Genomic DNA, 11,063 nt, shown 5'->3' on the forward strand with positions numbered 1-11,063 from the left:
AACAGTGGATGCACTAAAATTGTATCCAATTAATCTATCCAATTAATTAATCTGTGATTATTAACAATGAGGACACTAAATGTTAATTACTTCAAGGCATTTGATGTGAAAACAAAATTAGCCAAGATCAACCAAAGCCACTACTACCTTGTAGTAAGAGGAACTGGAGGTGCATTCATTCAGGGTTCCCTTCTTCCATTTTCTTCTTTACTAAAACTTTCCTTACCAAAATCTCTAGCACCTTTCTCTTGGTGGACCTCTGCTCAATCACATCATGCTTGTCATTCCTGCTTTCTTAATTCCCTCTGAACCAGTCTCTCCCTTCCTTTTAGTGCCCCCATTGCCTATGCTCTCCCCACTGTTAACCTGCTGACCCAGTTGCTATCCTTCAGAAGTACTGCCTTCTTTCCGTTGTCCTGCTCTGTCATTCTCTCTCTTATGGCTCTTTTATTCTAATCCTTAGTTACATATATTCTTATCCTTAGCAACATGGAATTATCATATGTCACTACTTAGCAATATTATTGTATTGCTTATTTTTATTGTGGCACAGTAGTACCGCAATTGTACATGGTGCCTTAATCACAGATTTTGAAACATTAATATAAGCCCTGTGCAAATATCCCAAGATAGAGCCCAAGATGATTCCTACTCCAAGGACTGTTAAAGTGTTAGAGAAGAGGCAACACAAGAAATCAAGACAAAGAAGGAAGGAAAGAAGGAGGGAAGGAAGGAGGGAAGGAAGGAAGGAAGGAAGGAAGGAAGGAAGGAAGGAAGGAAGGAAGGAAGGAAGGATCTTAAATAGCATCTTGAATAATGGAATTTGAGTTCCTTAATTTTCCCACATATCGTTTCATTTTTAGAGTCTCACAACTTCTGATAATCCCAAACTACAACAATCAAATGTAACAGGTTACTTTCTTCCAAAAGTCAAACTGTGACCAAATTGTGCTATATAGCATTTGTGGACAAATTCTTCTGCTTCCAGCATGTTAAACCTAAAGGTAATGTGATTCGTATAATTAGTTTTAGTTATATACTCCAACCATCACCTGGGAAATAAACATAGTATCATTCAAATCTCACATGTCTTTACTTAAAATAGTTTTCCCTGTAGAAACATGCCCACTTTCAGGGTGTGAATTGTTCTTAACACCTAAAAACTAATGAGAAAATTACTGAAAATTATCCTACAGCTATAGCTGAGAAATTTGTGTTTCATACATGTGGACATGGCAGATGGGAATTCCAGAGATTTCTGAAAACAAAATTCGAGGTTTGAATGACAGACTGTGCATTAATGCAAACAGCATGGGCTAAACGGAGAGGCATGTCTGGTTTTTTGATTAAACTGGAATATCAGCAGCTGTAGGATACATTCTTGATTTTGCTTTGGGAAAAGAGAGTTATCTTCTTCTTTTAATTAGAAGTGACAGCATGTTAAGAACACTGAAGAGATTTGCTCTGTGCCAAAAATCTTCCTAGGGCATGCAGGGTCTGCTCTTTGAGGAATTTGAACAGAAATGGATAGCATTAACGGCGAAGGTTACTAAGGGAACATTAGTATAGATTCATGAGATGGTGGCTACAGCTGAAAAGCCAGCATGGGAAGTTTCCACCCCTTGCGTACTGCCTCTCCTGTGCTATCTATCTCAGTTGTATAGTTACAACTGATCATAGTGTTAAGCTGTCAAATAACTCACTGAAACTACCACAAATAGCTTTTCAGAGAAGAGAAAATGTTTTTATTCTTCACTCTGATTACATCAGTGGTCTTGGGGGTGCAGAGAAGTGAATTCACTCTGGTTTTCCTGTCATGGCCAGTGCCCTGTCTGACAATAGATATAAAAAGTCCACCAAGCAACATACAGTAGTTGCTTACATAGCACAAAATGTGCTTTCTCTGAGCAGAGGCATCCTCGACTGAAATGACTTATCAAAGTTCAGCTCATGCCAAAACCCAGCTATCACTTAGAAAAAAGTCTTCTAGTGTCTTTGGGAAACCCAGCCTGTAGGTATACTTTGAGCAAACCTGAGAGATATTGTTGAGCCCAACAAGAAGTTAGACCTTTTTTTTGTTGCTGATTTTTGTTTGGGGTTTGTTTTGGGGTTTTTTTGGCAACCATGAGGTGGAAAACTTAGACTTATGCTCTTCAGTGTGATGGGATCCAAGATTACCTATCCTGATTTTCAGGATATTGCTTAAAGCTTTGCCCAACCGGAAAGACTGAGTTGGAACTACTCTTGCTCTGCAGTAAGTTGTTTTTAGTGGAATGGGGAAGCTATGAAGGATCTGAGATCTCAGTAGGTGCAAGTACCACTCTGTAGATCACTCATCTTCTTGGAGTGACGGGGTCCGTCATCACCATCTCTATGTTAAAAGTGTACAGTCACCTCCTGGATGCTAAATAGAAACCAATAGCTGCTCCACATCCAGGTTAGTGTCCTCACTGCCTCCCTCAAAGAACTGGGAGGGGCCACTTTACTACCTCGGTAGGTCATCATGCTAGGCTAAGTCAGGGAATATGGTAATGTCCCAGGAACAAATATCAGTCTGCTATTATTTAAGATGCATACTATAAGCAACAGTAATAGAATTAGAATTCTGTATGTCTAATAATTTCTTCTATCTGGACTAAGCATCTTAAATATTTCAGTTTTATAAGAGGGGTTCTTTGGAAAACTTACTTGTTGGAATTCTTATGTCGGCTATTTTTTACAAAAAATTTTACTTCTGCATATAGTTTTGAAAGACTTAAGAAAGCTTTTGTCTTCACGTTTTTCCCTCTGCCTTACTGCTTACAAAGATAGCTTGAACTACATTTTATAATGTAATTATTTACATATAATTACATTATATGTAAATTTACAATACATTACATTATTTACATTTACACAATAGTGTAAGCAGTGTACCTGGACACCTGTGGCTATGTAGCTACACAGCTACACAAGGGGGGAAAAAAAGAAACCATGGTAACAATGTTACTGAGAAATAACACAGATTGGAATAATCATTTTAAATGGAATAGTATTGCAGAAATTATGAAATTTATAGATAGGCTAGTATACTATCTCCTAGCAGGCAGCTTTGCCCAAATCTGTGCAGATATACGTAGTTACTATCTTTACGACTATCAAAACTCATTGGCAAGAGGCTCTAAAAAAAGAAGAAAAGAAAAATTGTTGTATTTTATCAATTACAGTAATTATAATGTCTTTATATTTGCTTCACTTAATCCTCATAGAAAAGTTCATTTTCAGATACTTGGAAATAAATTTCAAAATTACTCTTCTGATAGAAAGATCAAAGAGGTTAGTAAATGCAAGAAGAATGAATACTGTTGAGGAAACTAATACCTCGCTCCTTCAATTCATTTAGCAAGAATGGCAATTCTAGCTGACAGGAGAGGGAATAATACTTGGTGGTTTAATAAGTTGTAAATTAATTAAAAATACAAGAATTATACATTAGTAATGAATGTGTGCTGTCTGCATATTTATGAATCTTTTTCTCATTTTATGTTTTCCCAGTTCCTGTACAATCCCCAGCACCATTGTTTGGAAACATTTTAATGGGATTTTAAAGACAGAATAAAGATTTCTGACACTGGAATGCAACATTCTTCATGTGACAAATGTTTTTTCAAGCACACCTTTGGCAACTGTTTTCATACGAGTATGTGTGAAAAAGGGCGGTAGATATGATTCCTTTTATGCTTCTGGAGAAGTGAGGCAAGAGAGGTAAAGATTGCAATTTCAGAGAGGATTATTTATGCTTTCTTATTTATAGATGCTTTTACTTAATTTGAAACTTCTTCTCACTTAGCCATGTAGCATCCACAAGTCTTGTGAAGTCAGCTGGAAGCAATAAGAGCTTAGCACCTTGGAAATTCTTGTCTTTGAGTACCTAACAGCTATCCACATTTAATACAACTTTTGAGTATGAAGCTGTGAGACTTACCATAAGCTAAGGCTTCTGGTGCCTTTAGAGGACACAATTCTCCCCATTTCTTCACACCTTTTGGAGAGTGGTATTCTGCCACACCACAGCTACTTCATCTTCTGCCTCCTCCTTCTCCTCCTCCTCCTCTTAATGTCTCAGCAACAGGTTTCTGGATTGGCTTGAGGATCAACAATCTATTTCTGTGTCAGTGATTTGCTCCCTTCTGCCACCATTATCCTTTCTTATCTAGTCTGAGTAATATAGCGAGTCCAAACTCAGGCCTGAGAAGACTAAATTTTACTAGTTTGAGATCAAGTAAATAGGAATTCCTCAGTTATCAGTTTCTGTGTTTATAACAAAGTGTTTTTTCTTATTCTCTTTTGACATTTCAGCCTTACCTTTATTTTTCAATGGTTTTCCTTCAAAAACCTCCTTGCAGAACTTGCAGTTCAGCAACTGTATATAAGCAAATAGATGAGAGGAAGTTCCTAAAAACCACAATGGACGCCTCCCTCTTTGTCTTCAGTATAAAAATCCCTGCAGATCCAGCTGTTTGATGATAGTGCAGCATCTGACCCATAGTACTATTAGAATTTTAAGAGCTGAAATGTTGTATAAGTATTGAGAACAGTACATTTTCCATATGGCTTTGGACAATACAGGGTTTATAAAGAACTTGTGCTTATGCTACTGCCTTTACTGGGCTTTCTGCCTTCGTATCTACTGACTAGCTTGAGATCTGACTACTAATATGCAGGAATCAGCTGAAAGTTTCATTTGAAACAACCTTTTTGTCTAAAGATATCATGTTACTCCTTAGAGAGCGCTTTCCTGTATGCTCTTCAAATTACAGCTGCTCAGACAATCCTCCAACGTCTAAGTCATTCAAAACAATTAATATTGTACTCGTGCTATTGAGGCACAAAATGTCTTTCTATTTCATCAGGAAATATTTTAAACCAATAAACAGACAGGCAGAACATTTATAATTAAGGTTGCCAATTTGTCCTCAGTTCACATATTTTTTAAACAAAATACTATGTTTTTCTGAAAGAAAAAGAAAAGGTTGTGCAATTAGATGTGAAGCCTGAGATAGCCACAAAGCAAACTGAGGTTCACTTTTCTGAAACAGCAGGTAGGGGGTTTATACAGTGGATGTCACTGCTGCTGGTGTTCCCCTCCTCCCACACACTCAAAAATGCCCTTGGCCTTACTCTGAAAGAAGCCCTTTTGCTGTGACAAAAGGTTTTTTCATAACTTTTTTTTTTTTGCCACAGGAATGCAACTTCAGTCTCCTTTTGAGCAGCATATTCAGTCTTTCAGGTTTGGGTAGTAGAGGTATTAGCTTTACTCCTTTCTTGATAAGGAAAAAATTGAACCTCTGATCATTATACTTGCTTGGAACATTGCACGAGACCAAGAACTGTTTCACTGTGTTAGCTACTATTAATGATCCTCCTTACTGGACATAAGGAAAAAAAGTTGGCCTTAAAGAGGCAATATTAATCTGAAATCTCCTCAGCTTCCAGAAGTCAAAGGAAGTTTCAGTCCTTTTCCATTTTTGTTACCTTTGCAATTTTTAATTTCTTCTTTCTTTTTTCCTGTAGTTGAAAAATGAAATTATCCCATTTCCCATAGCAACACAAAACAATAGAAAGCTGTCTCTGTATACATCGGAAAAGGTGAAATGATAACATTTTGTGTTTAGTGACAGAGAACTCTGAATACTCTGAATCACTAATCAGTATCAAAAGTGTTTGGCACAAATTATGAAATAGCTCACTTCCTATGGCAGAAGGCCTAAAAATGACAAAATGGGGCAGACCCCTACACCCATGGAGAGGCCAAGGTCCCCTGCTGATATCCACATTGCAAAACAACCCCCCACTGGAAAAAAGCACAATGGAACATCCCCATACTTCTGGCTTAAATTTAAATTCAGATTTTTTCTTCTTGTACAGTTTTCTGAGTGCAGTTACACTCATGCAAAAAATTGCATTATTCTGCTAAATATTTAAGCAACTGTCATAGTAGTAGTTGTATTTTATGACTCTCAATAATAAAGAGGAGTAAAACTGCCTTTCATTTGCCTTCTGTTAATAGTTCCCAATTTTTTAACTTTACTTTTAGCTTGTCAGCTGTTTGTTCTCTAATTAGTTTTAAGGGAGCATAGAGGATGCTAATATAATTTTAGTTAGTAAACCCAAGCACTGTTTAGTAAACTCACTTTCCTTTTATGTCTATTTACAAATGATGTTCATGCAGGTTCAGCAGAATTAGAGGCAAAACATTTCCAAAGGAAGATTATAGAGACAGCAGATCTGCAGTGCTAAACGTGTTAAGCCAGGCATTTTATCATTTTATCAGAAGAATTTATCTAGGTATATCATATATTTCATGAAATCATGAATGCTTTGCAGCCTTCCATCTGCATTTTCACATTTTAATTTTTTGGATGGCCTCCGGAAGTAGGCTATCATTCCCAAATAGCTGTAAAAACAGCAGTTGGCACCTAATAAAAATGAATACAAAAACTTCCAAATTGCCTGTAACTAATTGCCCAGAAAGTGTGAATTAGGCTCTAATCCTTTGGGTACTTATCTTGCAATTTACTGCACATGTTAAGGGACCCTAGAGAGCGCGGGATGGTGGCCAGAACCCTTGGCTGTGCCCGGTGCCGCAAGTGGTCACACGCCATTGCATCTGTGAGTGCAGCGGCTTCACTTCTTCCACCTTCTGCAGATGCAGATGAGCATCCTCAGGCAACCCCAGGCAGCTGCCTCGCTTGTCCTGTAGGGGAATGAACCCACTGAATGGGCTGCCGAGGGGGTGCCCCAGCACAGGGCATCGTCACTGTCCCCAGAAATAGCCTCCAGCTGAGCCCTGGACCAAGTTTCTTCATTCACTCTTTGCACGGCCAGGAAATCAAGTTTTTTTGGGAGACCCGTGGCTCTTACCTTTTCAACTATCAGCATTTCACTAAGAATTTGAAAGAAACGGGAAAAAAATTGTGACTGATCAAATTTTGTCAAAATTAAAATACCTCTAGGCATGCAATATACTTTGACAGTTCCTATCTGTACCTGCAGTACAGAGCTGGAATATTTATATGTTAAAGACCTGGACGTAAATTCCATTTGTTACTCAGGGCACCTTTTTTAAACCAACAATGACATGCTCACAGTAGTCTGAAGAACAATTCACTAGTTCTTCGGTAAAATAATGAGAAACCATCTATTCAATGGTCTACTCAGCTGTTAGGAAATCATCAGGAAAATGCCCTAATTATCAGATTCAAACAGGATACTATTGTATCCTGTTTGAATCCTGAAGTAGTCCAGACTTACACAGAACTAAAAACCACACAAACACAGGATAGAGGGCAAATGGCTTGGTACTAATTCTGCAGAAAATAATCTTGGCATGAGTCAGCTATATCATGCTATAGAAAAAAAGGTTAAAAAACAAAGCGTCTGTGATACATACACAGGAGTACTACCTGGGAGATACACAAAATAGTTTTTATAATCTACAGATATAGTCAACATTGGGAAAGCATCATCTGGAGACCAGTTTGGGGCACGACATTTTAGAAATTATGTGAACCCATGGAAAAATGCAGAGGACAATGTTGAGAAAGATCAGAAGACAATAAATCATGGTCTGTGAGGAAACACTGACAGAAAAGAAAGAGCTGCAGAGATAAAGGCCTACAAACTACTGGGATTACCAAATGCACTATCTTGTCTCCTTTTCAGTGGCGGTAGAGGAGGAAGTGATGGGCTTTGCTGCAGCAAGAAAGCTTCGGGGTAGACTGTGGGAAAAAATCTTTTCCAACTGGTCACCCCTCTGCTCCTAGAGGCAGCTGCCTGCAGAGCTGTAGGACATTTGTTGCTGAGTGCCCTGGGCTGGGTGAGGGTGTCTTGGTTGGGATGTGGCTACAGCTTGCCTTGTCCTCCAGCTCCAGGTGGCAACAGGTGTCTTTACATCCCTCCCAGCTGCAGTTTTCTTCATAAATGAAGAAACTGTGGTTCTTACCCATAAACCAGGAAAGACAGAAAAGACATGGATGGTTAATTAGTGATGGTGCCTGTTTGTTTAGGTAATAACATCAAAGAGCCAAGTATAAAAAAGATTTTCCTATTTTTTTCATAACTGGAAGTTCTGGGATATGTTTTGATGCCTGGAACAGAAAGGTTCTATGAGGTTGTTACAGGCCCTGTAACTTCTTGGCCCCTTATTATTTACTGTTGGCTATTGCATTCAAGAAGCAGACTTCAAGACTTTGGTCCAGCATGGTTTTTTTGTAATGAGCAAAACAGTACTGAGTTAAGAGTTCAGACAATATATCTAATAATAGATGGTTTACATTTTAGCCATGTCTTTTATTGGAGAAGAAAATTATTCCCTGCTAACAATTTCAGTTCCATATTACATCGATACTTCTTGGATGTGTCCACAAGGTGTATCAAGAAATATGAATGTGCATGTCAAGACCAGTATGTTACCTAATATTTACAGTTAGTGGGTTGACTAATATTTATGACTATCTTATAAGGTATAATTTTAACCCAGAATAATGCAAGTAATAATTTATCTGTAGGATCCTAGAGATTACTTGTCTTCATGAATCAAATCCAAAATCTCAAACAGCTGTAAGCATATTTAGAAAATGTAAAGTTGTTCCTAAGAAAAGACTCAGCACCTGTCTATAGAAATCTCTGTATGAAAATGTGTGAATTGGAAATTTCACACACCTACTGTAAGTAAAAAGTATTTACACTGGATTAAGTTCTGAGTTACTACTATATTTGGGGGTCTATGAGGGCAAAATATTTTCAAGTATTCAAACAAGTTGTAAACTATTATCCACTCAGTTTCTGAACTTATGTACATGTGGAAGTTGATTGAAATTAATATCTGAATGTTACCTCCAATAATTTCTCAGCCCTTTGCTCAGCAGAAATTACAACAAACATTGATACATTTTAAAATCACTGACAGTGAATGAGTCAAAGGCAGAAATGATCAATTTTTGAAAGACAAGTCATTTGCCAAGAATATCACTTGAGTTCAGTGGTTTTTGTTGTTTTCTAGCTGCTGCTTTTTTCAACATCCTTGTACTTTCATGGGTTCTGCTAAATGCAAACTAATGGCATATTTCAAAAAGATCATATGGATGGAACATAAAAGTCGGTCTTTCAAATGTCACTTAAATACATATTTTAATATTAAGATTTATAGCATAACTCCTAGAGAACCAAAATGACAGCCAAGCCTTATTTTCTTGTTACTAAATAAATAACTGATAAGAAACACTTCAAGTCAAAGAATCAAAAACTTTATAACCACAAACTTCTTATTGTTTCAATTTTTATTTTTCTTATGACAGAAATATGTTTTCTGGCATATAAACCTATTCTACTTGATATTTAGAAGTACTCCTAGTACGTTAAAAAACTATAAGTGATATTATTAACAAAGATGAATGCTGCCAAGAAGCCTGTGCATTCTGTCTGGCTAATACACTGAACATCAATTCATTAGCAGTGCCCGGTACTCTGCCTACTCTGATACTCTGCATAGAATAATAGAATCATAGAATGATTAGAGTTGGAAGGGACCTTAAAGATCACCTAGTTCCAACCCCCCTGCCATGGGCAGGGACACCTCCCACTAGAGCAGGTTGCTCAAAGCCCCATCCAGCCTGGCCTTAAACACTTCCAGGGATGGGGCATCCACAACTTCCCTGGGCAACCTGTTCCAGTGCTTCACCACCCTCACAGGAAAGAATTTCCTCCTAATATCTAATCTAAATCTCCCCTCTTCCAATTTAAAACCATTACCCTTTGTCCTGTCACTACATCTCCTGACAAAGAGTCCCTCTCCGGCTCTCCTGTAGGATCCCTTCAGATATTGGAAGGCTGCTATGAGGTCTCCCCGGAGCCTTCTCTTCTCCAGGCTGAATAACCCCAGCTCTCTCAGCCTGTCTTCATAGGGGAGGTGCTCCATCCCTCTGATCATCTTCGTGGCCCTCCGCTGGACCTGTTCCAACAGGTCCATGTCCTTCCTGTGTTGAGGACTCCAAAGCTGGACACAGTATTCCAGGTGGGGTCTCACGAGCACAGAGTAGAGGGGTAGAATCACCTCCTGCGACCTGCTGGCCACACTTCTCTTGATGCAGCCCAGGATGCGGTTGGCTTTCTGGGCTGCCAGTGCACATTGCTGGCTCATGCTGAGCTTCTCATCCACCAACACCCCCAAGTCCTTCTCCTCAGGGCTGCTCTCTAGCAATTCTCTGCCCAACCTGTATTTGTGCCTGGGATTGCCACGTCCCAGGTGCAGGACCCTGCACTTGGCCTGGTTGAACTTCATGCGATTTGCATAAGCCCATCTCTCAAGCCTGTCCATGTCCCTCTGGATGGCATCCTTTCCCTCCAGCGTGTCGACCGTACCACGGAGCTTGGTGTCGTTGGCAAACTTGCTGAGGGTGCACTCTATCGCACTGTTCATGTCTCCAACAAAGACGTTGAACAGCACTGGTCCCAGTACTGACCCCTGAGGAACTCCACTCGTCACTGGCCGCCAATTGGACATTGAACCATTGATCACAACCCTTTGAGTGTCGCCATTCAGCCAGTTCCTTATCCACCAAGTGGTCCATCCATCGAACCCATGACTTTCCAATTTTGAGACCAATTAATGCAAGCAGAACCCAGCAAAAGCAGCTCTGATCAGATTGAAGCCAAACTCCATTGTGTCTTGGAGGCAAAGTAAGAGATCAGCAATAAAAAAAATATGTATAATCTGGATGTTACTTCTAAACACTGTTCTGCATTTAGCAGAAAATGAATGAAACTGGACACCTACTTCAAACGTCTGGAGTAGCAGATCTTTCTGAGACCGTGGAAAAAAAAAAAAGTCATGCACAAAAATTACTGTTTTCCTTGAAGGATTGTGATTTGGATTTCATCAGTTCTTCTGGTGTAAATATTGCAGATTAAAATTTAATATAAGACTATGTTCAACCTTCTATAACTGGATTTACAGCAGTCATTTAAATTTGACTGATTTACCCTTGCAGAGATCATTTCTAAATATTTCTTGGGAAGTGCAC

Source organism: Numenius arquata, chromosome 2 (assembly GCF_964106895.1).
Source record: "Numenius arquata chromosome 2, bNumArq3.hap1.1, whole genome shotgun sequence".
NCBI lineage: Eukaryota > Metazoa > Chordata > Aves > Charadriiformes > Scolopacidae > Numenius > Numenius arquata.